We start from the raw sequence: 6,000 nt of genomic DNA on the forward strand, positions 1-6,000 counted from the left end.
TAAATGAAAAGATTGTCAAAGCAATAGGTTTTTTAACTCTCCTAAATTTTCTGGAGGGTCATGGGTTCATGGTCAAAGCTATATTAAGAACATCTCCTCCTGCAATATGCCTTGCCTTTACATAATCCTCTTAATGCTTAATATGTCAGAAAGAAATGTTTCTTTTTCACAGCGATAGCAACATTTCCCTCCCCCATTCAGGGAGAATCCTCAAACTAAAGAATAAAATCTAGCACAATAGAAATACAAACGATGCCTGAAGAATATGGGCTTGTTGAGATAACAATAGAAGTTTGGCTGGTGCAGACCTACCTTTCCTCTCATTTTGGTATCTTTTTGTTAGCATTTACATCACATATTTGAACTCATTGTGTTTGAAACTAGAGAATTAGTCTGATTTTCATGTCTTAAAAAGGCCTGGTAGGTCTGATCACTATCATAATTGTTACATTAGCTTATGTGCTGTGCACCAAGAACTGGGAAGGCATGTAACCATGGATAAATTTGTCAGAATGCATTCAGAAGAGCATTTGGATGATCTTATGTCTAGTCTGTCTCAAAAACTGGAGGACAGTGTCTCTCACCCAATATTGTTAGCATGAAAATTTGGTTACTTCAGCATCTCTCATAAAGCTTCCATTTGCTTTCAATAAGGCCAAGACTCCATTTCCATCATTACTGGTTGCCATGATAAAAATTGTTTTTAAGGTTAACAAACCAGTGAGGCTGCACCTTTAGTGCTGTGTCTAGTTTTGGGCCCTCACTACAAAAAAGATGTTGAGGTGCTGGAGCGGGTCCAGAGAAAGGCAAGGAAACTTGTGAGGGGTCTGGAGAACGAGCCATATGAGGAGCAGCTGAGGGAGCTGGGGTTGTTCAGCCTGGAGAAGAGGAGGCTGAGGGGAGACCTTATTGCTCTCTACAACTACCTGAAAGGAGGGTGTAGCGAGGTGGGGGTCGGTCTCTTCTCCCAAGTAACAAGTCCTAGGCCAAGAGGAAATGGCCTCAAGTTGCCCCAGGGGAGGTTTAGGATGGATATTAGGAAAAATTTCTTCACTGAAAGGGTTGTCAAGCATTGGAACAGGCTGCCCAGGGAGGTGGGTGAGTCACCGTCCCTGGAGTTATTTTAAAGATGGGTAGACGTGGTGCTGAGGGACGCAGCTTAGGGGTGGTTTTGGCAGTGTTTAGGTTGATGGTTGAACTCATCTTAAAGTTCCCTTCCTACGTAGACAACTCCATAATTCTGAACTGGGAAAGTCACTTTAGTCCCTGTTTGTGCTTACCTTATGAAAGCTACATAGGGGAAAAAAGATCTAAGATTTGGAGTACCCAAGGCTCCATTATTCTTTCAAAAAGACTATGGTTTTCCTTGGTGAAAGAGACGACATTCAGCTGGGGCTATTTCTTCAAGCAATTCCTCTGCCTCCACTTGCTGTCTGGCTCTATTGCTCTGGGTAGTCCTCAGGTGTGCCTGCACTTTCAGGAGTGTTTTCTACTTTGGCCACGTTTCAGACGGGGTGCTGGGACATCTAGCAAGTAACCCACAGGATGCATAAAGGGCCTCACTTTCCCCCACAAAACCAGCAGCAAACATAGCAAGGCTCCCTCTCTTTTCCTATCTGTGCAGCTTGAATCTCACATGCTGTAGCTTGAATCCCAGCTTCATCCCTGCTGCCCTTAAAGGACTCCAGAGGGTCCAAGGAAAACAAGAGAATGTCGAAAAAATGGGGATTTCCTCTGTCCCAAGGCACATATTCCTTTTTGGGAGTGAGCAGCATGGATCATAAGGCACTCGGGTCTCATGTTTCTCATATGTACTAACAGAGGGATACTTAACACTTATCTGCCTCATAGGGCTTTATGAGAATTAATTAATGTTTGCAAATGACTTTGTGTCCTCAGAAGGAAAGTGCTGTAGGAGAGCTATGGAGGAAACCGTTCAGTACACTGGATGAATTTCACCCCTGAGTCCAGAGCTACAAGACCCTCAAAATCCTTAAATACCGTGTAAGCTCTCAACGTAAGCGCCAGAGTACATAAAACCTGTGCTTAGCGCTGAGGTGAGTCACAGCCGAGGTGAAACTGCCAGTCCCAGAGTATCTATAACTTTCACCCTGGTAGAGAGGAAGAATCACAACAGTACATAATGGGACAAACACCGCAGGTTAGCCAAGTGCTGGGTAGCCATCCTAAGAATTTAACATCTTTTTTATGTCTTTGAGCCACTTTGTATTTCTGTGAGAGAAATTTGCCTCCCCAGTTGTTTCTCATAGCAGCCTCAGATCATTTGTTATTCCAAATACAGCTTCAAATAACTTTAAATCGATGGAAATTTTCTTTTAGAATGGTGCATTGCAGAGAGAACTAGTCGCTTAATGAAACATTTTTCAAAAAAGTCTCTTTCTTAACAAAATGTGTGTCTGTCTGTGATGCACATTACCGGTAACTGAGCTGGGAAGTCAGAGATATGTTGGGAGCACGACAGTCATGGAGTTACCTTCCCAAATCACACCATCGTTAGCCAGCATCCCTGGGTTAGAATCCCAGCTCTTTTCTGAGACGTTACTTCTAGAAGTCATCAATAAAGCACTTCACCAAGGATCAGACACAAGTCAAATCAAGAAAATGTTCCCATTGCTGTTCATGTTATTCAGGCAATACTAACAAATCCTTCCTCCCCCAGCACTAGCTATCCTTTTCTCCGCCATTTGGCATTCTTTGATATGGAATTCTCACCCTGTCAACAGACATGAAAGGAAATGCTTCCTGCAGGAACAAGCTAGATATAGATAACATTTACCAAAGGACAGGCCCTTCTTAGTCTTTTTCTTACTTCCCTTTTGGAAAATATTTGTATTGAAAAATTGTATTTTCATTTGCATTTTAGATTTGTCATAGAGTCAGAGAATGGTTTGGATTGGAAGGGACTCTCAAAGATCCTCTAGTCCAACCCCCCTGCCTTGGGCAGGGACACCTCCCACTAGAGCAGGTTGCTCCAAAGCCCATTCAGCCTGGTCTTGAACACCTCCAGGGATGAGGGCTCCACAACTTCTTTGGGCAACCGGTTCCGGTGCCTCACCACCCCCATTGTTAAAAATTTCTTCCTTATGTCCAATCTAAATATACCCTCTTTCACTTGAAAACTGTTGCCCCTTGTCCTGTCACTACAGGCCCCAGTCAAAAGTCTTTCTCCATCTTTCTTACAAGCCCCCTTCAAGTATTGAAAGGCTGCAATAAGCAGTCCCCAGAGGCTTTTCTTCTCCAGGCTGAACAACCCCAGCTCTCTCAGCCTCTTATGAGAGAGATGTTCCATCTCTCTGATCGTTTTTGTGGCCCTCCTCTGGACCAGTCCCCAGAGGCTTTTCTTCTCCAGGCTGAACAACCCCAGCTCTCTCAGCCTCTTATGAGAGAGATGTTCCATCTCTCTGATCGTTTTTGTGGCCCTCCTCTGGACCCACTCAAACAGGTCCATGTCCTTATGTTTGAGGCCCCAGAGCTGGATGTAGTACTCCAGATGGGGTCTCACCAGAGCAGAGTAGAGGGGTAGAATCACCTGCCTCGACCTGCTGGCCACGCTTCTTTTGATGCAACCCAGGATACGGTTGGCTTTCTGGGCTGCCAGCGCACATGGCTGGTTCATGTCCAGCTTTTCATCCATCAGTACCCCCAAGTCCTTCTCAGTAAGACTACTCTCAATCAGTACATCCCCCATCTGTATTTATATTGGGGCTTGGCCCAAACCAGGTGCAGAACCTTGAACTTGGCTTTGTTGAACCTCATGGGGTTCAGATGGGTCTTCTCCTCAAGTCTGTTAAGGTCCCTCTGGATGTCAAGGTTCCTTTGGGGGTCTGCCTTTGCCTATGACAAACAAGTCCATCTTCTATTTGCATAAAGTGCTGTATGGGAGGATGGGGACTTCTGGCTTATCCCCAGGAAATCACACATAGCTAACTAGTGTCATGATTAATACAGTAATTAATTTCTTATGTCCTCAGCCTTTCATTTTGCCTTCCTGGTCCCACAGTTGGCTCTTCCTGCAGTTCTAGACATTTTCTTCCTCAACCCCATCTCCCAGCCTGGGCTTCTGAAATACAGGACAAAGTAGAGCTGAAATTACTCACAGGAAAAAAGATGGAGGGCAACGCAGAGCTGCTCCGAGCAGCTCAGGACCTTTCTGCTGCCTTCTGATTCCCAGATGACCTGTGGGACTGGCACCCACCTTCACCCATTATTCCTAGCAAGAGAGTTCAGTTCCTTCCTGAGGAAGAGCAGTGAGCGCTGATGGCTCCATGCACAATTTCTGACCAGGTCTTCTGCTCTGCATCAGAAGGTGGATGGGAGAGACCAGTAATCAGGGGGCCAAAAGCCCTTAGTGCTGCTGACTCAAATACCACCGGTGAAACAGCAGCATCTCCTGACCCAGCACCATTGTGTTACTGATCTGCTTGAATGAGCATTGCTGGTTTATGGCCCTGCAGTAGAACCTGAATGCCTGGTGGTCTCACATCGTGCAAGGACCTTTTTTAGGCCACTGAGGACACACAGTCAGCCTTGTAACAATACACTGGGGTTAAATAGCAAGGGAAAATGGAATGGGAGAGAAAAAAGGTCCTGATTTAAAGGCAGAAGTTGGGATTCACCTCATCTTGTACTGAAAGTCTAAAATAAGCACAACAAATCACACCTCAGAAGTGCTTGTTTCTGTCCACTGGCTACAAAGGGAATTTAGGAGATGAGCTCAGATGTAGAGGTGCTCTAAACCCCACCCCAGGTTTACAATCATGCCTATTGCTAATGAGAGCACCTGCTGAAATTGGTAAATATCTTAGGATGTGCTGATGCAGGATGGGGCTGAGATCACATTGGGAGAGATGAGATATGCCAAAAAATAGGTAAATACATTTATTTCTGACATGTTTAAAGCATACTTTTTAGACTTGGACCTTCTCTTGCCCACTCACTGGGTCCAAATCCAAAGAAGTAAGTAGTTTCTTGAGGACTGAATGTGCACCTTTCTTCTAAGATTACTGAAATATCAAGAAAATATATTTTACAGTTTACTAAACACTTGCAGGCACTTTTCCCATATGTTGTCTGGAAGTAGAGCTGGCTTCCTTTAAACAGAAGACACATTTTTCCTGTAGATGGTGAATGAGATGAGGTTGGCTGTGAGCCCACATGAGGCCAATATTACTCTTTTTTAATGGAAATTCAGCGGCGTTTTTCAATTCATTATGTGAAAATGGCAATTTTATCCATGATGAACAGCCCGTAGGCCACCCACAGCCACCTAAAGCTTGTGGGTGGCTACTCCCTGCAGACCAGTAGTCCCAATAGCAGGTCCTAGGGCTGGCCAGGCAGCGTCCCTTGCTGTCGGTGGGGGCAGAAAAAGCGGTGTTGTGTTGAGAGCTTCAGAGCAGCCGGGTTAAGGTGTGCTTGCGGTCATTGGTAGGCTCTGTCTTTCTGTAGAGGGCAACCAGAGGGGTGGAAGCTGAGGCAGAGGAGCCAAGCGGTATGAAGGCTGCTCTGCAGGCAGCCCGAGGCTAACCCTTGGTCCTCCCGCACAGGGACATTGCTCCATGGCAGATGGAGATGATAACTGGTGTAACAAATCATGGCTGCACACACACACATCTATATCTTGCAGCTGCTCCCTGCCTTCCTGGGCATATTATTGATGGAAACCTGGACTTTGGTGGTGTCTGCTGACCAGGGCCACGTTGCGGTCGGCATCCTACAGAGACTCTCTTCCATGGAGTTGCCACCATGCAGAATCCAAAACCAAAGCATGCTGCAGGTGTGGGGGGAAGACAACACAGGACAGCCAAAATAAGAGGATGCTGAGATTTGTCATTACTTCTCCAGCCAGTTGCAATAATCGCAGTAGCCTCCTAATTCCCTCCCCGTTTCCCATGCTGCGCGTAGCACCAGTGGCTGAAGAGGCAATGCAGGGCAATATGGTGGTCCCAGTGTGGGGTCCAGCCACCGACCCTCCTCCTGACG

This window comes from Calidris pugnax, unplaced genomic scaffold (genome assembly GCF_001431845.1).
Source record: "Calidris pugnax isolate Ruff unplaced genomic scaffold, ASM143184v1 scaffold188, whole genome shotgun sequence".
Taxonomy (NCBI): domain Eukaryota; kingdom Metazoa; phylum Chordata; class Aves; order Charadriiformes; family Scolopacidae; genus Calidris; species Calidris pugnax.